Source organism: Ambystoma mexicanum, chromosome 14 (assembly GCF_040938575.1).
Source record: "Ambystoma mexicanum isolate Mex_15411 chromosome 14, UKY_AmexF1_1, whole genome shotgun sequence".
Taxonomy (NCBI): Eukaryota; Metazoa; Chordata; class Amphibia; order Caudata; family Ambystomatidae; genus Ambystoma; species Ambystoma mexicanum.
Genome location: NC_090940.1, coordinates 458561852 through 458586330, shown reverse-complemented (window position 1 = coordinate 458586330; position 24479 = coordinate 458561852). Strand labels below are relative to the sequence as shown.

Sequence of the window (24479 nt, the reverse complement as noted above, 5' to 3'; positions counted from 1 at the left end):
TGCAGGGGGGGAAGGATGGGTGCAGGGGGGGAAGGATGGGTGCGCAGGGGGAAGGATGGGGGCACAGTGGGGGAGGATGGGGGCACAGGGGGGGAGCATGGGGGACAGGGGGGGAGGATGGGGGACAGGGGGGGAGGATGGGGGCTCAGGGGGGAGGATGGGAGCATGGGGGAGGATGGGAGCATGGGGGAGGATGGGAGCACGGGGGGATGGGAGCACGGGGGGTTGGGAGCACAGGGGGGAGGATGGGTGCATGGGGGGAGGATGAGTGCATAGCGGGAGGATGGGTGCACAGGGAGGAGGATGGATGCACAGGGAGGAGGATGGGTGCACATCGGGAGGATAGCTCAGCGGCAACATGTTTGCCTTGGAAGCAAGACGACACAGAGCAACACAGGTTTGATCCCCGGGTCCGCGGTTAGAAACCTCAGAGTATTAAGCATGTTATAAATAACCTATTATAGCATATCATATCACATGAGGGCAGGATGGGTGCACAGGGGGGAGGATGGGAGAACATGGTTACACGGGGGGGAGGATTTTGATTGTATTTAATTTATAGAGTGTTGAAAGGGCCTGAATACATAAGGGCTCTACCCAACAAAGAGGTACAAACACAACCAACAAAAAACAGAAATGCCATAAAGAGCAGGCATGCTCGGGTAATGGGGCCTTGCGTACACCAGAGAAACAGTGTCTAATAAACTGGCGTTTTTTATTTAGTTAATGCTTAATGAGGCACATCATCAATAACAACTCTGACGGAGACAAGAAGGCATTTTCTGCAAGGTCTCAACATCTCAAAAAAGCAGGAAGGTTAGTCTGCCCACAGCCTACGACAATTCAACCAAGGTTATTCTGAGTAGATCAGTCCATAACTTGTATCCTGCATAGGAATCTAAGGTCCTGCATTCTAATGCACCCGGGTCCAGTTCTTACTTGCAACCAGTAGAGGACCTTATTTCTTACGGACTGTCTTGATTCCCAACGCTCAGATTTGTTTACATTAGTTAACATGCAATTTCTCGGATCTATAATACAACTTCTTAAAATAGAGTCCTGAATCTCGGGAAAACTCAATTTCATAATATGAATATCCTTCAGGACCGGAATAGCCATAGGGTTGCCAGTAAGATTCACAGTACCCCCAGTCTTTTTTGGCAGTGATTTTTCAGCACACAGAGTTTAATGATGACATAGGCAAGACATTCATGACAGAGGTCTGCTGAGCACTACCTACCCTAATAGGGACTTCAACGTCGACCCCATTAGTTTGGCAGACTGTGCTGACCATAAGGAGATAACTCTGGATAATATTCACATCAGTTTGGCACCAATGGCCCATCCTAGCTGGAGGCAATTGTGTCACAACTTTATCAGATGATTCTACCCAGGTCTGATGAGCACTACAACCGCTACCCAGCCCAATGGGGTCTTCAACTTTGACACCCTTAGTTTGGCAAGATGTGCTGACCATGAGGGGATCACAGGGGGAAATTTGCATCAGTTTAGCACTGATTATCTATCCTAATATGGGGCTATTGTGTCACAACTTTATCAAAGGATTCTATCACCAGACAAAAATCCATACTATTTTGACATTTAATTGAGATCATCGATAACCCTCTCCTTCCTTAATATATTGCCAACTCCCCATGTGATTATCACCATTGATCAGCTTAATGTCCCTTCTCAACATTCTCCATACTCTTAGTTGGCGATTGCAAGGCTTTCAACACTGCTACAGATAATGGGATACAGTTTCCAAGGTGCCTTTCCACTGATATTTCATTAGCCAAGTTAACATCATCCTTCTGACAGATTCTCCCTGGTCCAATTTGGCACTCGCCTTAGTGATCGCCAATGGTGCTCCCTTATCATCATCATCAGATTGTTCTCCTTTACCTTCCTGAAGACGCTGCCTTTCCTGACCTCCATGCTAGTATCATAGACAACCGACTATTAGTCGGGGTCACACACCCAGAAGGGGTGCTAGGATCCAGTAATCCAGTTCCTCAGACCACAGGCTAGACATAGATTAAAGGAGCCTTTTTGAAGACCTTACACAGCAACAACTTTATGTTGGAAGGTATACGCCATTAATTGTTCAGACACCCCCTTGGAGGTGCCTGCTCTGGTGATGGGTAAAATAGATGAATAAAAAACACAAACCAGCAGGAACAAGACAGGCATGCTATCATAGGCATAAGACCTGATATCCCTCCAAGCCACAAAGCGCCCCAGGAAATTAACAAACACCCGTGTAAGAAACGGTTGGCAGAGTGTGACAGAAACGCAGCCCATGTGACTCAATTAAACTGCCTGTTCCCTTACATACTATCTGTTCAAGCGGATCCCAGTGGGATCAGTTGGAGCACAAGCTTGCATGCGGTAGAGGAGCGACAAAACATCCTGAACACCCTCACCACACACTATGCGGATGTTCCTAGAGCTCACCAAGCTGCCAAGCGCAGGACAAACACTCTTTCAAGCAGGGGGCCAGGCCAGAAGAAGGGACCCTCCTACGGGCTTGTCAGCACCGTCAGCCACACCGGTCCACCAGCCACTTCCGACAATGCAACATGTATGTGTATAGGACCAGCCCTTTTGTAAAAGAAGGGGTGATCAGGGGGGTAGATGGGTGCACCTGGGGGAGGATGGGTGCAAAGGGGGAAGAGGGTGGGTACACAGGGGGAAATGGATGAAGAAATTAATGGGTGGTGGGGAGGAATGTGTGTGCAGCGATGAATAAGCCCACAGTGGGAATGAGAGCATGAGGGAGTGAGAATAGAGGGAGAATGAGAGTACAGGGGGTGCATGAGAGGAGTTAAAGCACAAGGGGAAGGAGTATGAATTCCACCCACCCATCCTCTTTCCCTTACTAAAATGTTGCAATTTACTTGTTTGCCCAGTGTGTTGATCCTTCGTCAGAGGGATCAAACACATGGCTGTCAGTCGTATGGAGTTAGAAGTCTTAGTAACTGAACTGTGACTGTATTTCTCCAGCATCGGTATCTTTCAAGATTCACATACTTGAATATTCCCCGTCGTCAGACTGGAAAACCCTGGTAATTTTAAAAAGGTTGCATCGGAAAAAGCAATATATATTGCTAATGAAGACTGATAGGCACTCACTTTTATAGCCCCATCAGCTCATTTTAGTCCCTTTTGTCACTAACCAATGAGGTGGAAGGGCTTCAGCTACACCCCAGGCGGCCATCTTCAGGTTTTGAGCCCTAAGATTGACTGCTAGATTTGATGACTGCTTGCTCCTAGAGCAGCCTCACGGTACGTGAGCGGGGGCATGTGAATTCATGGAAGATACCAATGCTGGAGAAATCCAGTTACAGGTAAGTAACTAAGACTTCTCCAGCATTGGATCCTTCATAGATTTCATGCTTGAATAGAATACCAAGCAGTGGACGCATGCCACCTACTTCACTGAAGCACACAGTAGGTCAACAATAGTACCCACGAGAAGACCCTGAATATATTATGCATTCTTGAAACATGAAGGGAAGGAGGGAAATAAGGTTTAAGTTACTTACTTGTAACTATTGTTCTCCAGTATGGGTCTTGCATGGATTCACATGCTCATGATTATTCCCCGTCGTCACTGGGAATCCTCAGTAAAAGAAAAAACTGTTTCACTTAAAAACTGTATTTCTCCTGTAAACCAATCACTGTCCTCTGGGTCATACTGCCCCCATCCAATGACAGTCCTCTCCCAAGCCCCACCTCGGGCAGCCATCTTCAGATTTGGTAAGCACTTTAAGTGGCAGTATGACCAAGAAGAGCCGTCGAGGGGACGGAGGGAGGGTTCACATGTGAATCCATATCAGACCCATGATGGAGAAATTATAAGTTACTCAACGCAGTGACTAACATACTCTTAGTCCATAATCCCCTTTCCTCCATACTGTATGGGCGTCCCTTCCAAGGGACGGGACACGGAACCTTTTTCACCAGAAAAAAACCTTCTTTCCCTTTAAATTCATAGGTCCGCAGGGATGCGCGGCCCAGGGAGCATGCACTGCCCTGACTCCGCCCTCTGGCATCACACCTCAGTCCCCATTGACGCCTAGACAATAGATTAAACATTGCCTAATGACAACAGTATTATTAGGGGGGAGGTTGGTGGGACGTATGGAGGAAAGGGGACTATGGACTAAGAGTACGTTAGTCACTGCAGTGAGTAACTTATAATTACTCTTACGTCCTGTCCCCTTTCCTCCATACTGTATGGGCGATTACAACTGATTGTAGCCCCAGGGTGGAGAGGAGATCCTCCTTAAGCAAATAGGTTCCTGAGAACCGCCTGTCAAAAAGCCGCATCAGATCTAGAGCTGGCATCCAAACAGTAATGTTTGCGGAAAGCCGAGGGAGAGGCCCAAGTGGCCGCCCTGCTTATGATTTGCCAAGGGACATGGCGCTGGAATGCAATGGGCGTTGCCTTGGCCCTTACTGTGTGGGCATGCATGTTGGCCAGGAGCGGCTTGTGCTGGCCCTGATACGCTTCTTTGATGGCAGAGACCATCCAGCGGTATATGGAGGCCTTAGAGGATTGATAGCCTGGCCTCGAGCCTCTGAAAGTGACAAACGGAGCGTCTGACTTGCGGAAGCCCTTGGTCCTGTCCAAGTAGAACTTTAGGACACAGCAGACATCCAGGCAGTGCAGCACTCTCTGTGCTTCGTCCTTGGGATCGGAAAAGAACATAGGAAGGACTATTTCTTCGTACAAGTGAAATGCAGATGGAACCTTGGGCAGAAATGTCGGGTGCGTCCGCATGACTATCTTGTCCTTGTGAAAGGTGGTATATGGTTCAGAGGCGACCAGCGCAGGATCTCGCTGACTCTGCGAGCTGAGGTAAGACCGACTAGTAAGGCCGTCTTGATGGTGACCAGCCTAATGTCCACGGACACCATTGGCTCGAATGGTTTGTGCGCCAGGGCGCCCAAGACTATGTTAAGGTCCCACACAGGGTGCGGTCTCTTGACGGGCAGTTAGAGCCTAGCGAGACCCGTCAGATGTTTCTTGACGATAGGGTTGGAGGAAGAAAAAATGCCTTCCTCCGAGTTCCTGTAGCCCCAATGGCTGCAAGGTATGTACGGCAGGTGTCGACCTGTACGCCCGAATGAGCAAGGTGCGCCGAAAAGGAGAACATGTCATCCAAATTGTAGGTCAGGGGGTCAATTACCTTGGAGTCTGCCCAGTGGCAGAATCTGGTCCATTTGGTTTTGTACTGGGCCCTGGCGGCTCTGCTCCTGGCGCCCTGTATGATCTCTAGATTGGCCTGTGAGAGGCTGAGGTGCTGAAGTGTTACCTGCTCAGGTACCACGCTGTGAGGGCTAGTTTCCCTGGGGCGGGGTGGATGATTCTGACCCCTGCTGCACCAGAAGATGTACTGGGCCCGTCGGAAGGTGCATCGGGGGCACCTCCGAGAGGTTGAGTAGTTCCAAAAACCATGGCCTGGCCGGCCACCATGGAGCTATCAGAATGATGAGTCGGTGAGACTCCTTGATCTTGCAAATTACCCTGTGGATCAGGGGAGCGGGCGGAAAGGCGTAGGCCTTCATGCCGGTCCACTGGAGGTGAAATGCGTCGCCCAGAGAGCCGGGGCCCTGACCCTGCCAGGATGTGAACTGGGGACACTTCTTGTTGTGCAAGGTGGCAAAGAGATCCACTTGGGGGTGACCCCACCTGTTAAAGATCTCCTGAATAACGCTGTCGTTTAGCTGCCACTCCTAATTGTCCGCTCCCAGCCTGCTGAGCCTGTCCGCCTCCAGTTTGGATGCCCCCGGTAGGTGGACTGCCGAGAGGTAAATTCCAGGGCCCATTCCCACATGCTGATCGCCAGCCTGCACAGAAGAGGGGATCTGATGCCTCCCTGCTTGTTAACGTAGTACATGCTGGTCGAGTTGTCTGTCTGGATGAGGACAACCTTGCCCTTGAGAAGTGGTAGGAATGCTCTGAGCGCTAGCCAGATGGCATTCAGCTCCAACCAATTGATGTGGTATTCCTGCTCCTGTCGAGTCCAGGTGCCCCCTCGAATGGTAGATCTAGAATGCCCTTTTGGACATCAGGGTTAAATTTCATTGCCCGGAGCCAGGCTGTTCTCCTCATGTCCGTGGCAATGCAAATGGCACGGCCTGAGGTATCGATATGAGCCACTGTGGATTCCATGAGGTCACGCGCCACAAGCTTGGCTTTCCGCTAGCCCCGTCTTAAAGCGTGATTGGCATTGGGTGGGCAGTTCCGGGAGGAATTCCGCAATTTCCCGCCATAACCGTTGGTTGGCGGCAGCCAGCATGGCATCTGCTTTGGCCTGACGCAGGTGCAAGGAGGTGTTGGAGAAGATCTTCTTGCTGTACGCCTCCAAGATCTTCTCCTCCTTGCCTAGCAGCGCCACAGAGGAGGAGGCTGAGGACTGAGGCTTGGACTATAGTGATTCTGCATCGATCACAGAGGAGTGTGGTTGAGGATGGGTCGAGAAGAGTATATCTCCCTCCATCTGCCTGTTCTTGGCGTCAAAGCGTCGGTTGACCAGCTGGACTGAGTGGGGCTTGAGCCAACCCTTCTTGGCCAGGGAGACTACATCGGTTTGCAGTGGAATCCCCCTGTTGGCAGAGGGGCGTCTTGTGAGGACTTCAGCCAGAACCCCCTCTGCCGGCTGTTTGACCTCGGGTTGGGGGAGGCCCAGGTACTCCGCCAGGCCAGCAAGATGTTCATGGAAGGCCCTAGTAGAGGATGGCGTGTCCGGATCCTCCTCCTCGTCCGTATCCTGCGGATCTGGAGGATCTTGTGGAGGGGGAGGGGTAGATGGCGCCGGAGGCTGGGTTACAGGGACCGCAGCCAGAGGCTGAGGAGGCGGTGGAGGTTGCAGAGTTGGCTGTGGAGCCGGAGGAGGTGGCTGCACCGGGGCCTGGGGGCCCCATTAAGGCGTCTGGTGCCTCTAGCATGGCGGGGAGGACTTCCCTGACTGCGTCTTTCATGATAACCCCATCAGAGGAGATCACTTGAGGCAGAGAAACTTGTCGAAGAGCACCTCCTCACTGGCCAAAGAGGTGGTAGGGGGTACCGACAGGGTAGCGGGGGGCTGCTGGAGCCGCTGCATACCCTGTCCATATGGACGCAAAGGAATGTTGCCCTGCGCAAATGAGGGGTAAACTGTAGGCCACGTACCTGGTTGAGGCCAGTCCCACCTTGACACTCGTTCTTCCCCGAATTCGTGGAATGGCATTGGATGGGTGCCCCTCTCTGGCGCAGCAGCCATTTTGTTGAGCTGCCTGCCACGTGCCTGCAACGTGTTGCTCAGCCCGATGGGCCCGAACTCGTTCAAGACTCTTGCGTGTGTATCACAAGGCCTACCCTGCTCCTCGGGCCTCAACCCGGGTGTCAGGGGTAAGACTGGCCTTGGACCCAGTACTGTTGGGACTGTGGGGCCTGGGACCATGAAGAAACCCGGATCCAAAGGGTTTCCGTACTTTAAAGGGCTGTTGTGCCCTTTCTGCAGACAGATCCAGCGTTCTGCCCGCCGGAACTACAATTCCCAGCAGGCTTCGCGGGCCCGCGAGCCAATGGGAAGCCGCGCTGGGTGTGGCACGCGACGAATGCGCATGCGCAAGCCCCGAGGCACGGGGCTTGTGCTCGAGATGCCGAGGAGAGAGGACGTGAGCCCAGCAGCTCCCCGGAATCCATACGCGAGGGGCCAAGAGCCACAGGAACCACGATCCGGCCCCTCGCATACACAAGATAAGTGCCGCTCACCCCAGGGAGAGTCAGGGATCCTAGGGGAAGCGCAGGGGGCATATCCCGACCCCTTCCAGAGCCCCTGCGGATCACGCAAAAGCTAAGTGGGCGGATTCACGGGAAAGTCGTGTTTGTTAATGTGCATGGTTTCGAGTGCATCCATCTCTTGGGAAAAGCGCCGGAAGGGTGCGTGAGATTGAATGGGGAACCCGGTCTGAGGAAAGACCGCGTTCTGACACCCGGTCTGAGGGAAGACCGTGTTTTTGGGCAAAAGATAAGCCACGTGCGGCAGCGCACCCTAAAATTCCTGGATTGTTTATTCCAAGACCTGAACGCGTGTTGAGAGAGTTTGCATGAAAGTGTGAGATCAGCAGAACGTTTGACAACGCTAATGCTTGTCCTTTGTTTTCTTTTAGTTTGAACCCGATGCGAACCTGAATCTTGGACTGCAAGGACGTGGCACAGGACTTGACAGTCTTGCAGGACTGGACGTTAAGGACTAAAGCAAAGCTAAGTGTGCTAGTACATGAGACTGTGTTCATGAAACTGTAATGGGCTAATGTCAACAATTGTTTGTTGCTACCTTGGTATGTTGTTGTAAGGCTCGAAAGAGCACCTTCAGGTTGGTTCAAGGGGTCTGGTGAGGGTGGCGGCACCTTTACATGTAGAGGTGTTACGGCAGCTCCATCAGCCAATTTGAGGAAAGTGTGCAGGCATCGTTTACCCTAAAATCCCCAGTCCTATCCATGACTTCTTCCCAACCCTCTATCCGGTAATCCTAAAATCCCTTTACCTATCCAACCATCGAGACCCTAACCCTCCTTCCCCGCTCTGGTTGAGGAGGCCTGCGTTAAGCTCTGTCTTGCAGGCACTGAAACCATTGAGGGGGTGGTTGGTACTGCGTCGCTCCTGCGCCTAGGACCTGAGCATCTCTGACAGAAGCACAAGCCCACGTATATTCAGGCGCCTGAGTGGTGTAGCCAACCCCCATCACCATTATGGAAGAGATCGCCAAGGTTTTGCAGGACCTGCAAAGCGAACTAGCGGTGTCCAGACAGGACTATGCCACATTGTCAGCGCAGGTACGGAGTCTGACCGCGCAAACAGCACCATTGCCGGGTCACGCACCAGTACAGGTGCAAGTCACCCCAGAGCCTCTGATTCCTCTGGCTCCACCCGAGCGTTATGCAGGAGACCCGCAGAAATTCTCTACCTTTATTACGCAATGCCGCCTCCATTTCCTTACGAAATCGGCAGCATTCCGATCCAATCAGTCTAGGACTGCTTTCGTTATCTCCTATCTCACAGGAGACGCAGCAGCATGGGCAAATCCCTTAGTCCAAAAAGACAATACTATCCTTTATGATTGGGACGAGTTTCTCAGTGAATTTGAGAAAATATTTGATCGTAGGGCTGCTACCCTGTATAAGGATCGGGAATTGCTGCCATTGAGGCAGGGAAATAAGGAACTAGTGACATATGTCACTGAGTTCAATCGGTTGATAGCCGAAGCCGAATGGCCACGCGAAAAAAGCATGTCCCTATTTTATCAGGGATTGAGGGATGATTTGAAAGATCTTATTGCCCAAGTTGACCCCCAACCCCGAGAATGCTCGGATATGATTGATCTGGCTATGCGATTGGATCATCGTCAAGCGGAGCGACGGGGGGATAGGAGGAAAGGAGAGTCACGTCCAGCAGCAAGGTTTGACCAATTTAAAGGGGCACGAGGGTCAATGGACAAGTCCGATGGAGACGAGCCGATGCAAATTGGGTCGGTTCGTGGTCCCCTACCAAAGGAAGAAAAAGAACGAAGGAGAAAGGATGGTGTATGCATGTACTGTGGGAAGTCCGGACACTTTGTTCGTGAATGCTCCACAAAGCCCAAGACTCAGGGAAACGCCTCGGCTCGTCAGTAGTGGGGGTCACCCGGTCGAGCCTGATTGATTGCAGGGCCCCGATAGAAGGTAGCCCCAATTTTGCCCCACACATTTCGGTAAGGGGGTGTCTTGGTTTTCAGGGAATTTCAAAAGAGGTCACCATGTTGATTGACTCGGGGGCAATGGGTAATTTTATAGATATCCAGTTTGCGGCCAGGTTGGGTATCCCTATCCAGCAAAAGGCAAAACCTGAGCCCGTACGCGCGGTAGATGGTACACCTTTATGCTCGGGACCCATCACACATAACACTCGTTTAGTGACCCTGAATTGTGGTATTGGGCATTGGGAATACGTTACCTTCGACTTAATTGCTGCCCCGCAGTTCGGCCTTATCTTAGGGTTACCTTGGTTGAGAAAACATGATCCTCTGGTTTGTTGGACCTCCGGTTTGATAAAGTTTAGCTCTCCTTATTGTCGGGAGCATTGTAAACAGCCGGTGGCTGCGGCCTGTCAACTCGCAGGCATTACCGATGTTCAACCCGAAGCGCGCTTAGAAGAACTACCCACAGAGTATTCGGACTTTGTAGACGTCTTCAATAAGAAAGCCGCTGAAACCCTGCCCCCACATCGGCCATTCGATTGCCGGATCGATTTAGAGCCAGGGGCAACGTTACCGTGCAGCCGCATATACGCCTTGACCGAGGCTGAAAACAAACACCTTCAGGAATATATTACAGCCAACTTGCAAAATGGCTTTATTAGACACTCTAATTCCCCAGTGTCTTCTCCCTTGTTCTTCGTACCGAAGAAGTCCGGAGAACTCAGGACTTGCATAGATTACCGCGGGGTGAATCGGATAACCATCAAAAACCGTTACCCGCTTCCGCTCATCCCCGTCCTTCTAGATCAGGTTAGGGATGCGGTTATCTATACCAAGCTGGATCTTCGTGGGGCTTACCATCTTGTGCGGGTGCGCGAAGGTGACGAGTGGAAAACCGCCTTCCGAACAAAATTCGGATTGTACGAATATCAGGTTATGCCATTTGGTCTCTGTAACACATCTGCTGCCTTCCAGCATTTCCTAGATGAGGTTCTTCGGGAATATTTGGACGTATGTGCCGTCGTGTACATCGATGACATCCTCATTTATTCCCATAGCCTAGAAGATCACGTTCAGCATGTACGCGCTGTTTTACAAAAGTTAAGGGAAAACCATTTATATGCCAAACTCGAGAAATGTGAGTTTCACCGTACTACCGTGGAATTCTTGGGGTACTACCTTACTCCGACAGGCGTACAAATGGATGCAAAAAAGGTGAAGGCCATTCTAGATTGGCCCCCGCCAGCCAATGTCAAAGACATACAATCCTTTTTAGGATTTGCAAACTTTTACAGACGGTTCGTCCAGAATTTCTCTGAGCTGGTTACTCCAATCACGAGACTTCTTCGCAAGGGCTGCCCGTTTATTTGGGACACCTTGGCTGAGCAGGGATTTCAACGGCTCAAGAAGGCCTTTACCGATGCACCGGTATTGAAACATCCGGACTTGTCCCAGCCATTTGTGGTGGAAACGGACGCTTCCAGCCATGCGCTGGGAGCTGTTTTGTCCCAACGTGATCCTCAGACGGGGCTCTTACACCCAGTAGCCTATTATTCAAGAAAGCTGCTTCCAGCAGAAGTCAACTACATCATTGCAGACAGGGAACTATTGGCCATAAAGGCAGCCTTTGGCGAATGGCGGCACTACTTGATGGGGGCACGTCACACAGTGACGGTTATTACCGACCATCGCAATCTTCAGTTTATTAGGACTGCCAAGACCTTGAGTCCACGTCAATTGCGTTGGGCCTAGTATTTCACAGAATTCGATTTTATAATCACATACAGACCTGGAACAAACAATCGTAAAGCTGACGTTTTGTCCCGCTATCCAGATAAGGTCTCTGAGGAAGTAAAAATCGTGTCTCAGCCAATAGTCCCCCCAGAGCAAATACTGGGTTTAGCTACCAACATCTTTGAGAGCATCCAAAAGGAACTTTCCGTGCATGATCTCCACCAATGGTGCAAGCAGGACCCTCAGCACACCATTTTGGATGGACTCCCATATCATGGGCAATCATTGTACTTGCCTACACCCCAACTACAAAAACAGGCGATGTCATGGTGCCACGATTCCTCCCTAGCGGGTCATCCCGGTAAGGCAAAGACTTTAGAATTGGTGGGGAGACATTTTTGGTGGCCAAAGTGGCGGCTTGATGTCCAGCAATACGTACGACAGTGTGCAATATGTGCCCGGAACAAAGCCGATCACCAGAAACCAGCAGGCCTCCTACGTCCCCTGCCAACACCAACTACTCCTTGGCATACAGTTACCATGGATCTAATAGTTGAATTTCCACAAGTGCAGGGCTTTACCTCCATACTGGTGGTAGTGGATGCCTTTTCTAAAATGGCTCATTTTATCCCCTGCAAAGGGGTTCCAACAGCTAAAGAAATCGCCGAATTGTTCCTGCAAAACGTGGTTCGGCTTCATGGCCTTCCATGCCGTATAATCACAGATAGGGGTCCACAGTTCACCTCCAGGTTCTGGCGCGAATTTTGTAACATCATTGGTATGGAAATTCGGTTATCCTCGGGATATCATCCCGAGACGGACGGCCAAACCGAACGTGTGAACCAGGGGCTTGAGCAGTTCCTGCGTTGCTTAGCCGCAGGACGGGAGACAACATGGGTTCAACATACTTGGCTAGCAGAAATGGCATATAATAATGCTGTTCATTCTTCCACAAAACGATCCCCGTTCTTCTGCTTGTATGGAAGACATCCACGGATTTTACCTTCATCCGTCCCAACAGCAGAAACGGCACTGCCTACGATAGCAGGACAACGGATCGGAATAGAGCAGGTTTGGAAGGAGGTGCAGGATAATCTCATAAAAGCCAAAAAGGTGTACAAAACTTATGCTGATAAACATCGACGTGCTAGCCCTGTATATCATAAAAACGATTTGGTATGGTTGTCCACTCGTAACTTACGATTAGAGGGACCAAAAAAGTTACAACCTCGCTATCTAGGCCCATTTAGCATCGAGAAAGTAATCAACCCAGTAGCAGTACGACTGGCCCTGCCCTCTCAGATGAAAATCCACCCGACTTTCCATACGTCACTGGTGAAACCAGCCCCGCCTGGGATACGCACTCAAAAAGCACCCCCGGTACTTGTACAGGGGGAGCCGGAATATGAAGTCCGAGCAATTCTGAACTCTAAAAAAAGGAATGGCCAGGTCTATTATTTAATCGACTGGGTTGGATACGGGCCAGAAGACCGCTCCTGGGAACCCTCACACCATGTACATGCCCCACGATTGCTGCACACTTTTCACAAAAACTGCCCTGAAAAACCTGGGGGACCTGCCTTCCGTGGGAGGGGGAGTGCTGACAGGGGTAAGACTGGCCTTGGGCCCAGTACTGTTGGGACTGTGGGGCCTGGGACCATGAAGAAACCCGGATCCAAAGGGTTTCCGTACTTTAAAGGGCTGTTGTGCCCTTTCTGCAGACAGATCCAGCGTTCTGCCCGCCGGAACTACAATTCCCAGCAGGCTTCGCGGGCCCGCGAGCCAATGGGAAGCCGCGCTGGGTGTGGCACGCGACGAATGCGCATGTGCAAGCCCCGAGGCACGGGGCTTGTGCTCGAGACGCCGAGGAGAGAGGACGTGAGCCCAGCAGCTCCCCGGAATCCATACGCGAGGGGCCAAGAGCCACAGGAACCACGATCCGGCCCCTCGCATACACAAGATAAGTGCCGCTCACCCCAGGGAGAGTCAGGGATCCTAGGGGAAGCGCAGGGGGCATATCCCGACCCCTTCCAGAGCCCCTGCGGATCACGCAAAAGCTAAGTGGGCGGATTCACGGGAAAGTCGTGTTTGTTAATGTGCATGGTTTCGAGTGCATCCATCTCTTGGGAAAAGCGCCGGAAGGGCGCGTGAGATTGAATGGGGAACCCGGTCTGAGGAAAGACCGCGTTCTGACACCCGGTCTGAGGGAAGACCGTGTTTTTGGGCAAAAGATAAGCCACGTGCGGCAGCGCACCCTAAAATTCCTGGATTGTTTATTCCAAGACCTGAACGCGTGTTGAGAGAGTTTGCATGAAAGTGTGAGATCAGCAGAACGTTTGACAACGCTAATGCTTGTCCTTTGTTTTCTTTTAGTTTGAACCCGATGCGAACCTGAATCTTGGACTGCAAGGACGTGGCACAGGACTTGACAGTCTTGCAGGACTGGACGTTAAGGACTAAAGCAAAGCTAAGTGTGCTAGTACATGAGACTGTGTTCATGAAACTGTAATGGGCTAATGTCAACAATTGTTTGTTGCTACCTTGGTATGTTGTTGTAAGGCTCGAAAGAGCACCTTCAGGTTGGTTCAAGGGGTCTGGTGAGGGTGGCGGCACCTTTACATGTAGAGGTGTTACGGCAGCTCCATCAGCCAATTTGAGGAAAGTGTGCAGGCATCGTTTACCCTAAAATCCCCAGTCCTATCCATGACTTCTTCCCAACCCTCTATCCGGTAATCCTAAAATCCCTTTACCTATCCAACCATCGAGACCCTAACCCTCCTTCCCCGCTCTGGTTGAGGAGGCCTGTGTTAAGCTCTGTCTTGCAGGCACTGAAACCATTGAGGGGGTGGTTGGTACTGCGTCGCTCCTGCGCCTAGGACCTGAGCATCTCTGACACCGGGGGTTTGTAGAGCTGTGTTTAGGCGCCCCCTCGATGTATTGCCGGTATTAGGGCATAGCCCCTCAGCCATTGTGCCAGTAAAAGGACGTAGCCCCTCGGGTGTAGATCCGGTACAAGAACCTTCCAGTCCCTCGACACTGCGCCCGGGAGGATCCGAGGACCTCTCGACCCGAAGGCCGCCTCGGGGCACGTGCCGGTAGAAGGACCTGGCCGGTCCCTCCCACGCGGGAGAGTCCCTGGGAAGGAGTCTTCCTTGCGGGGTGCATTGGAAAATATTGGCCCTACCTTGGGCCTGGCTCGATGCTTCACGAAGTTCTTGAGATCCTCTGGAGGCGACCTCTGGAAGAGCTCCCTCCACCTGGTGATTCTGTTCTTCAGCGCCGTTGAGGACTGCGAGTCACACGCCAAACATGACTGCCAACCGTGGTCTGGGACAAGGCAAGGTAGGCAGAGGGCGTGGGGGTCTGAAGTTGGGAAGAGCCCATTGCAGGATGGACACCTGCTGAACCCTGTAGAAGTCGACATGTGCCGGGGAGGAGCGCGACGCCCGAGGAATGAGTACCTGAATGATAAAAAAGACAAGGAGAAGAAGTATCCGCGCGTGGAATTACATGGCTGAAGCCAAACCCAGGAGCACTGGTGAATTCGGCCTGTTCCCGCTGACGCGGAAAAGGGGACTGAGGTGTGGTGCCGGAGGGCAAAGTCAGGGCAGCGCATGCTCCCTGGACTGCGCCCCCAAATTTATAGGGGAAGAAGGTTTTTTCTTATGTTGGTATTTCATGGTTAGCAGCATTTCTGTTCTTCGTGCTGCAGCCGCAGCACGGGTGACAGGATGGCTTCCGGCAACCTGGACTGGAGCACTGGTCTTCTCTGCGGGGCGGAAAACCCACCAGCGGCCTCTTCTCTACAGGCACCGACACTGGACTTCCTCAGCAGTGGAAAAGAGGACAGATGTTGTGTCTGCAGTGCCACTTAAAGATTTCTTTGGTTGGTTGGAAATTGGGAAGCACCAGGCATAGAGCAGCACTATGACAGGGTAACCCCTCTTCAGGCCGATACACAGCAGTCTGGCTTTCTTCTGGTCACAGACAGCCTCAGGATACAGGAGTGCGCTGATGTAATTCTTGGGCTCAAGATGGCTGGACACTCTTCTTCTGTACCCACAAATACACCTCTGCAGGACCTGCAGGCACTCAGGACTGGCTTCCAGGACACTTCGGGTGAAAAACAGAAGTTGCACAAAGTCTTCTCGTAGTTAGGGAAGAGGGTTGCATGTCTATGTCCTCTCTTGATCAGTCCCTGAATCAGCACAAATGCCTTCAGATTTCTTGAAGAGTTGGAGCCACAGACGACTTCCTGCAGCTGGATTCAGAATACAAGCTTCCAAGCTTCTGACTTCTGGTTTCGACTTGCAGCTTGTGACACAGATGTAAATGCGGGGTCCTCTGTTATACACAAATCCCCCCCATTTTCTCGGGCTGAGCTAGGGTCAGTCAGCCAATCACACACTAGGGCATTCATCAAGCAGCACCCAATCAGGCTCTCAAGCATTCAGGTCATTCACCCAACACCAGACACCCGAAAAAGTGGATGTGTATTGGGGGCTACCCCCAGCTTTTCAGAGCACACACTGCCTTCACTCCCGTTTCAGGCAGGGTTGGCTCAGACAGATTACAGGCATTGCGACACACAACCAAAACCAGACACCCACAACACAGAATGTGAACTGACTCCCTGTTTCATTCATTCAGGTCATCCCCTCGGGTGTACCCTCAAACAAGCAGTCCCTGGGAAGGCTACCGTTCTAGAAGGGGCAGTCCCAGAACCACATATGGTCCTTCCACCCAACATCCAATCAGGGGATGGGAGACAGAGCCAGGGCTTCTCAGGAAGTTGAGAAACATGAAGGGAAAGGCAGGCAGCCATGAGGCTTTCATTGGGCATCTTGCCTTTGTTCAGGAATCCATTGATTTCTATGGCAGGGCCTGGGTGTTCCAAAATGGGGGAGAGCCAGAAAGACTGAAAAGTCAGCATGTAGCTGCCACAAGCCCATACCCTGCCCTGTGCCCAAAATAACCACACTAGGGATAGTAAGTTGTACCCCCACCTATCGGTTTTGATAAGGGTATACCATGGGTCTTGCTCACCAATATTTCTTTTAATTTTTTGTATTGTTTATAGTTTGAAAAAACAAACTTTTACAATATATTTAATTCATCTTCCATACTATATCAACAGTTAATGCATATAAAACACAATATTATTCCATCATTGTTACAGCATAACAAAAAGAGGTCTAAAATCAGTCAATTGCTGCGCTAAAATATATCTAAATACATTGATAAAAGACATGATAGGAAAAAAACAATCTCACAATGATCAAAGTTATCTTGTCTAAAGTGAGCTAATAGTAGCAAGATGTTTAAAAATGTTTGTGTAACTTTATGACAGTATAAAGTGAGACTAATATATCAGCAGGGATTCTACATTAAATTAATCTCAAGAATACATCACAAGAGAGTTGAGTAAGAGATGATATCTTAATGATCTATTTTATGCAAGAAAGAATCTATAGGCTCACAATAATCAAGTTTTTTATGCTAAGATAAACATGAAATAGAATTCATTATAGATGAAGTATAAGACCAATCTTAAAATGTCTAAACATAGAAGTATATCATAATAAAATTATTAAGATACCTGTTCAAGACAATACCAAACAGGGTCTAAAGCAAATGGGGCACATATGTTAGTAGGACAGAACAATTTGGCACAGTAATTTGCAGTAAAATGCTAACAATATCAATACAAACAAGAACACATGATTTGTGTGCTATATGACAATAGGATGTTAAATAATAACATTTCAATATAACCCATTAAGATGTAGAGGAAAAGCAAAGGGCAATTCAACCCATGATTCCTCTGCAATCACCGATGGATAGATTTTGATTACATTAATGTTTAACCCATGTGAGTGAGAGTGTTTCTTTTGTTTAATTCATCAAGAATTATTTTTAGAAGACGGGAAAGGGCCAAGGCTATAGACTGACTGGTACCCCCCATTAGTCTATTCCACAGCATTTCTCTTGCACCTAAAGTAAATTTGGCAGCACCTGTGGTGTCCACAAGCTCATCAGCCCTGGGCAATGGGTGCGCGTCAGGTTTGGTGACGGCATTGATTCCTCGGTAGTCCACACTGAACCTCCAATCCTTGGTGCCTGCCTGGAAATTTGCCTTGGGGACAAGGACCACTGGACTAGACCAGGGACTGGTTGAGGGTTCAATAACACCCAGATTCAACATCTTGGTGACCTCAGCCTGGATGTGGTTCTTAACTGTATCTGACATACGGTAGCATCTGCTTTTGACAAGCATACTGTTACCAGTGTCAATTTCGTGCCTACACCACTGTATCTGACATATGGTAGCACCTGCTTTTGACAGGCACACTGTCACCAGTGTCAATTTTGTGCCTACAACACAGTGTAAGGCCTGATGTCAGTGAGAACACAGAGGCATACTGCCGGAGCAAAGCCCTGCAGGCCCTCTGCTGCTCTGTCGTCAGATCGGGAGAGAGATGTACTCCCTCCACTGAGCCATCCTCAGGATTGCTATGCAGAAAATCAAGAAGGGGCTCACTCTCATCCTCTTCTTGCTCTGAAGCTAGCAAGAGACTTGAGACCTCTGCTCGCCTATTGAAGGCTTGAGCCGTTTGACGTGGAATACTTGAGGGGCTACCCCAGAGACTCCCATGTCAACCAGATAATTGACTTCACCCATCTTGGAGATTATCCTGAAGGGTCCAGTCCATTTGTTTGCCAAAGCTCGAGGCTTGGTAGGCTCCATCACAAGGATCCCCTGGCCTGGAGTCCAATAAACTTGCGAGGCATTAAGGTCATGCCAGTACTTATTCAATTCCTGGCTGGCCTTGAGATTTGCTGTCATCTGACCCATCATCTGTGTCATCCTCCGTCTGAGGCCTAACACATAGTCCCCCACTTGCTTGGCAGAACCTGGGGTGGTGGCTTCCAAACCTTCTCTGATCAAGGCAAGGGGCCCCCTCACGGGATGTCCAAAGAGTAACTCAAAGGGGCTGAAACCAAAACCCTCTTGAGGTACCTCTCTGTAAGCGAACAGCAGGCATGGCAAGAGGAGATCCCATTTCCTCCTTAGGGGCTCTTCCAAAGCCCCTAGCATGCCCTTTAGAGTTTTATTAAATCTCTTGACCAGACCATTGGTCTGGGGATGGTAAGAGGTGGAGAACTTGGAGGTTACCATGCACTCTTTCCACGTGGTTTCCATGTAACTAGACATTAAGTTGGATCCTCTGTCAGAGACAACCTCCTTAGGGAATCCAACACAGGTGAAAATGCTCAGGAGAGCCCAGGCAACCGCCGTGGCAGTCACAGTCCGAAGGGGTATAGCCTCAGGGTACCTGGTGGCATGAACAACCAAGACCAGGATGAACCGATGTCCACCCGAAGTGGGAGGGTCAAGGGGACCGACAATGTTGCGATGCCCACCCTCTCAAACGGTGTGCCAACCACTGGCAACGGCTGCAGTGGGGCAATGACACTGCCTCCAGTCTAGCCAGACAACTGACAAGTGGGGCAGGTCCTGCAGCGGGACTCCACTTCCACTCCCATCCGGGCCAGTAGAAATGGGCAGAGAGCCTCTGCTTAGTCTTCTTGGTACCAAGATGACCAGCTAAGGGCACCTCATGCGCCAACTGCAGCAGGAAGGTCCTGTAAACCTGGGGTACCACCAACCACTTGAGGGCACTAGGTTCGGGCTTAGTGGGCTCACTAACAAGGAGCTCACCCTCCCAATAAATCCGGAATGTCCTAGGCACTTCTCCTTGTTCCTGGGACAGAGCCTGTTTCCTCAGACCCTCGAGAGAGTGGCACTCTCTCCGTCCCTTACAGAAGTCCGCCCGGGAGGGTCCCCCTTCAGCCAACAGGCATTGAAGGTCGGGGTGGTCCTCCGGGTTGAGCACCTCTCTTCTGCCTCTTCTCCCTCAGGAGTTGAGTTTGGTTTTCCACTGGACCTAGCCCGTCCAGAGCATGGATCCCAATGGGTGCTGTAGGAACAGCAGGAAGAGAAGGAGCACCCCTTGCAGACGTGGCCTTCTTGTTCTTCCGTCTTCTTGCCTTAGGCTTCGCCTTGGCTCGGGTACCCGACTCACAGCCAGACCCGGTGTCACCTGTGACCAGTGACTGCCGCAGCAGTCATGGGGAGACCATCAGAGATCAACCCCAACTCTACTAGATCATTACCTAACATTGTCTTGTCTCCAATCATGAGTGCGACTAGGGCTACAGGCGATAATTTGGGAGGCTCACCAGCTAACCTGGTGGTTCTCAGAGGAGCACCTAAATAGTCTTCTGACTTGAGCAGGGTCCTGTCCACCACTGTCATGCTTGCCCCAGTGTCTCTCATACCAGTAGAAGGCTGGCCATTCAAGAGGACACTTCTCAAACACCTACGGGTGTTCTGTGGGATTGTCGCCAGTACTTCTACGTACTGGTCCCAGGCCCCAAGGGACACTAGGGAAATCTCTACGGGAGCACCGAATGTGATCCCTGTAGAGGAGGGGAGGACAGTGGCCTCCACCTCAGGCATGGGGTAAGGGTAGCTCAGGCGGACAGCCTGGACTCCAAGTGCCTAACCTTTACACTTGGGGTCACCCTTCTTGTGATCCAGAGCCCCACATTCCCAACAAGTGCCAGGAGTGTGGGGTACGGTACTGGAACCACTGGGAGCCTGCTTTGCAGCAGGTGGACCACTACTCTTATTCCGCCGCACAGATGACTTAACCCCACTAGATTATTGGGTTTTAGGAGAGGAAGGTTTTGGTTTACCAAACTGATTGCTTTTGGGTTCCTCAGCTTTCTTAGAGGTTCCCTTTTATTTGTTCTTGCCCTTCCCACTGGAGCCCTTAGGTGACACCCGGTGGGAGACCTACTTGTCAGCCAGCCTGGCCAGCTTAAAGGGATCCAAAATGTTCTGGTCAGCAACATACTGACGCAGCTCTGGTGAACAGGCTTCAGAAAAATGCTAAAAAAACAAGAGGTGGGACAATTCAATAAAGGTTTTTATCTTGTATCAATCAATCCACCCTGTCATGTTCAAATGTGCAGCACTCACCCAGTCAATCCAAGACACATTCTCTCTTTTCTTAAAATCCCTGAAACTTTTAAGGTATTGGGTAGGTGTCTTGCCAAATTTGGCAATCAAAGCAGACTTCATGCACTCATACTGACCCCTTTCTTCCACACTCAGTTTCAGAATACAGTCATACCCAGTCTGAGGCAGTCTGCTTAACAAACACTTAGCTCAATATCTCTTATCAACATCATGAATTGCACAAGCCATTTCAAACGCTTCAATCCATTGGAGGATATCAGAACCTTTCACATACATACCAACCAAATATTTCATAAACTTGGTGGCTCGGGACCTGACACTCTCAACCGGTTTAGCTGAAGCCTCCACTCTAGCTTTCTCTAGATGGATTTGCTGACAATCACTGTCCTTGTCTTTGAGTTCAAGATCCCTGTTCTTGAGTTCCACTTGCTGTGCCAACTCCTCTTTCTTAAATTCAGCTTCAATTTCTAACTTGTGGTATTCAAAGGCCAATTTCATCCTTAATAACTCAAGTTCCAAGGCATAAACATTGCTGGAGGTTGGAACAGAGGCAGCAGGAATGGTGGCAGTCCCAGAATCAGATTCAACAACAACCCCAGGGGTAGGGGCCTCAATAGTTACATCCTCCCCTTCACGGGTTTCACAATCAATCTGGTAGTCCACCAGGGAAGCTATCAGCTCAGCCCTAGACTTATCCTCAAAGTCTAATGCCCTGGCTTCATAAGCACTCTGGAGAGCCTTTAAGATCATCAGAGTCAATTTACTATTCACAATAGATTCCATTGCTTGTAATGCAGTTATTTAGTACACAATTAAACCTCAATTTAACAAAGTGCAGATATTTTGTAATTGGCACGGTTATACACCGATTCTTAAAACCATAAGCATCCTACCGCTGCCACCAGTGTAAAGACTGGAGGGGGGTGTCTGTACTCCTGCTCTCTATATGGTAAAGGAGAGGCACAGAGGACCCCAGCCAAGATTCTCTATTGTTGGTAGCAATGGACGAGCAATCAAGGCCTAGCTTCTCAGGAGGTGATGCGGGCTGGTTCTTAAGTACAGTGTAGTCCCCAAGCACCCACAAAGGAATGTCTGCATACTGCATTAGTGAAAACACAGTCTTTATATAATTAAGGTTCAAGGTTATATACAATATCACAATAACTCACTTTGTGCTCAGTTAATCTACAATGGCAAATATATACAGTTCTAAGTGGTACCACAATTATTATCAGTTTTCATTAAACTGCATAAACTGTACTCTGGTCAAATGTCACACAAATCAATTAATAAAGGTAACCAACAATAGACATAGAAGGAAAGCAGTTGGTTAGAACAATTGGCAGAATACTGGGCCCCTACCGCTAGGCACAGTTTGGTGTGGAGATCCCCCCCCACCAGGGCAACCTGGAAAATAAAGATATATCACAAGCCCAGTCCATTATTGTTCAATGAGTCTAATTTCCTTCCAAAGTGTTTCTACCACCCCAATGCACCTAGAATAGCAGAGTTCCTCGAGGAGGTGTCGATGGATCCTTCTTGAGTGACTCCCTTTAAAGCAGGAGCCACGGATCGTCCATGGGCCCGAAGAAGGTGAACTTGGCGATGAGGCAGCAGCTTCGGTCCTGACGGTGCTCGTCGACGGTGAGTCGAAGACGTCCTGCAAGGATGATGCTTCCGGAGAACCTCCATGTCGATAGTTCAGGACCGCAAAGAGTTTGTGAAGATCTGTGGCCCAGCAAGGGCATGGAGGTGTCCGGCATCTCTATCGTCTTTGGGTGTCAGGAAACCCACTGCCGGATGCTCCTCGGCACGTCAACGGCCTGGCCTTCTCTGGAGGGATAAGGCAGTTGGCGGTGCGGATGAGCACGTCTGGGAATCAAATGTCTTAGGCAAAGGAGCGTTGCGGCTCCAGTCATTGACCGCACAGCGTCCAGCCGTCCCCACTTGGGCAACTAACTTCGACAGGCCTCCAGCGGTTATAGCAAACCTGCGAACTATGGTCGACGACGGTGGATGGCTGTCCGGTGCTTCTCTTCGTTTTTCGTCGGCGGTCCCTGTCTCCGGCTGACAGCCTTTCGTAGGCCAACTTCCAGGGTGCTTTAGCGAAGGTTAGCAGGGCAGGATGGTCCCTCGTAACTCGGAAAGAGGGTGCCTAACCAGGTCCTCTCTGGATCAGTTCTTATAGACACAGCAGCTTTCAGATCGACGAAGTAGAGCAACAGCAATACTTCTCTTCCAACAGGGCCTCAAGGTTAAGCTTCAGTTTCAATATCAGTTTCAACTCCAGCTTCTGAACGAATTCTAGCAGTGAGAGGCCCCCAGATATACTAGTTGATCTCCCATTCTGTCTGCTGGGTCACACTTAGGCAACCAATCACTCAGAAGGGCATTCAGCCGTCAGTCACCCAATCAGGCATACAGTGCATTCAGGCCATTCTCCTCCCTCTCAGACAATCACAACAAGGAATGTGTATTGGGACAAGTACCCAACCATTCAAGACTACACACTGCATTCATATCAGTTTCGGGCAGGGCTGTCTCAGTCATTGTGTCAAACACCAGATACTAGACATCCACAACACAGAATGCATATTCGTCACACACTCCATTCACCCAGGTCCCACCCACAGCCATACCTACAACATACGGTTGTTGGGAAGGCTCCAGCCAGTCTGGTCGGCACATCCCCACACTACCTTATATGGAACTTCCACCCAACAGCCAGTCAGGGGGAAGGGACAGAGTTAGGGCTTCCCGGGTCTTCGGGAAAACCAAGGTAACAGGCGATGGAGGGCAAGAGGCCACAGGGGCCATCTTGTTTCCATCAGGAATCTACAGATTCCAATGACAGGGCATTATTACACTCACCTGGTTCCCACAGGGGCGTCGATCGTACCCGGACAGCTGTGGTCTCCACCAACGTGAGGCGTAGTGCAGAGATGACAGTCTGGACTGGCCCGCCTAATCTCATCTGCTTGACCCGTAGAAATATTCTCCTGCAAGTGGAGAAAGGGATTTAGCCACCCGTGGATTTTAGTGATGCCCCCCCCCCACTGTTCTCGTTCTCCCCACTAGTCACCTCCGATATCCCCTTTTAGTAACCTCACCTTATGTTTTTAAACGATGAGCTCTCCATCCTGCGTGGCATGCAGGGGCGCGTAGATACCAGTTACTTCACTGGTTTGAAGGTACTGGAGGAGTTCCGGAGGAATATTGACTCCGGGGTTTATAAAGTTCAAAGAGTTCAATATGTCCGATGTTCACTCTTGTTCCATTCCCTTGTTGAATTGCAGCTAAAAATATTGCCTGGAGGTAGCTGATGGCGTTCAGGTAAGAGTCTGTATTACCCAACACTGTCCGGTAAAAGTTTCATGAGTTTAACTTGCTGTTTTCTCTCCCTTTATAGGTGCGGCATAGGAAGATGTGGCGTATTAAAGGGTAATTCCTCCGGTGGTAAATCAGGTAAGACTAGGCTGGTAGAAGTGGTTGTATTTGCCGCCTCTCTCGGCTCACCTTGTTATTTCTTTTGTTTTCCCCAGGTGTTGAAGTTCGACGAAGAAAATGATGGAGGCAGCCCTGAGTTGAAAGATGCTGTGGACTGGTGAATACGACGCAACGCTGCTGCTGGCGATGCAACGTGTGCTGAAGTAATGTCCTTTCAGGCTCGGAGACATGCTGGATCCGGAATCAGGTAAGGAATTGAAATAATGTCTGTGATCTAACCTTTTCTCCTTCTTTCCCCTTTTTCTAGGAGCTCCGGATTCGAGGCGGGCGTAGCAGAAGACTGGATGCTGACTTGCAGGCATGGTGAGCGTTACGCTGCTGAATGCAGAATAACGCGAAGCGTGTGCTGCTCTTCGGGCATGGTTTAAATAGCCTCCTAAGTAGTTCCAGGTAAGAAGATCCCCAGAACCACACCCGAGTAAAAAGTAGTCCCTGTGATAAAATAGTCCCATCCAGGC

General features: G+C 50.3%; 1 protein-coding gene across 1 annotated transcript in view; it reads right to left on the bottom strand.

Moving 5' to 3' along the window:
- The window catches only part of DICER1 (dicer 1, ribonuclease III), a 2611056-nt gene that overhangs the window by 3472 nt on the left and 2583105 nt on the right, over positions 1-24479 (bottom strand). The window lies entirely within an intron of this gene.